A 578-nucleotide genomic window follows, 5' to 3' on the forward strand; every position below is an offset into this window, starting at 1 on the left:
CAGATTCAGTGTCGTTGCCAGTCGACCACAACCGCGACGACCGCACTCAATAACCAACCTACCGGTACAGTACCTGGTGCCTTAGCTAAGACGCGACAAAATGCTCAGTGGATTACATTTGACAGTACCGGAAGTTGAAACCCTAGACCCTATACCTGGGGTCGAGTTGATCGAGTCTGAAGTCGTTTCGTTTGGCGTTTTCGAAGACTTTTGCGTCGGTGGTTCTTAGCAAGCTGTACATTGCTGTGTGTATGCACCCAGTCACGAGAGCTACAGTGGACTCTTATCGGAACCGTAAGCACGTAGTGGGATCTTGGCGACAGCCGCACAGCTCACAGCCGCCTACAGACGATCCATTGATCGAGGTCGTGGCTGGCTCGCTTTTCGCATCAGATCAAATGCAGCCAAAGGGAGCCGTATTTCTCTAGTCCCGAGACAGCACTACAGTAATTGAACGACGGACGATGCTACTTAGTTAACCCGAAGCAGCCACAACCCCACTGCATACATTCTGATACGCACCCGCTGTCTTTGTGGTAGCGTCCCGTTTGTGACCAGATCTCTTGTGATCGCCAACC

The sequence above is a fragment of the Saprolegnia diclina genome, assembly GCF_000281045.1.
Source record: "Saprolegnia diclina VS20 unplaced genomic scaffold supercont1.56, whole genome shotgun sequence".
Lineage (NCBI taxonomy): Eukaryota > Oomycota > Saprolegniomycetes > Saprolegniales > Saprolegniaceae > Saprolegnia > Saprolegnia diclina.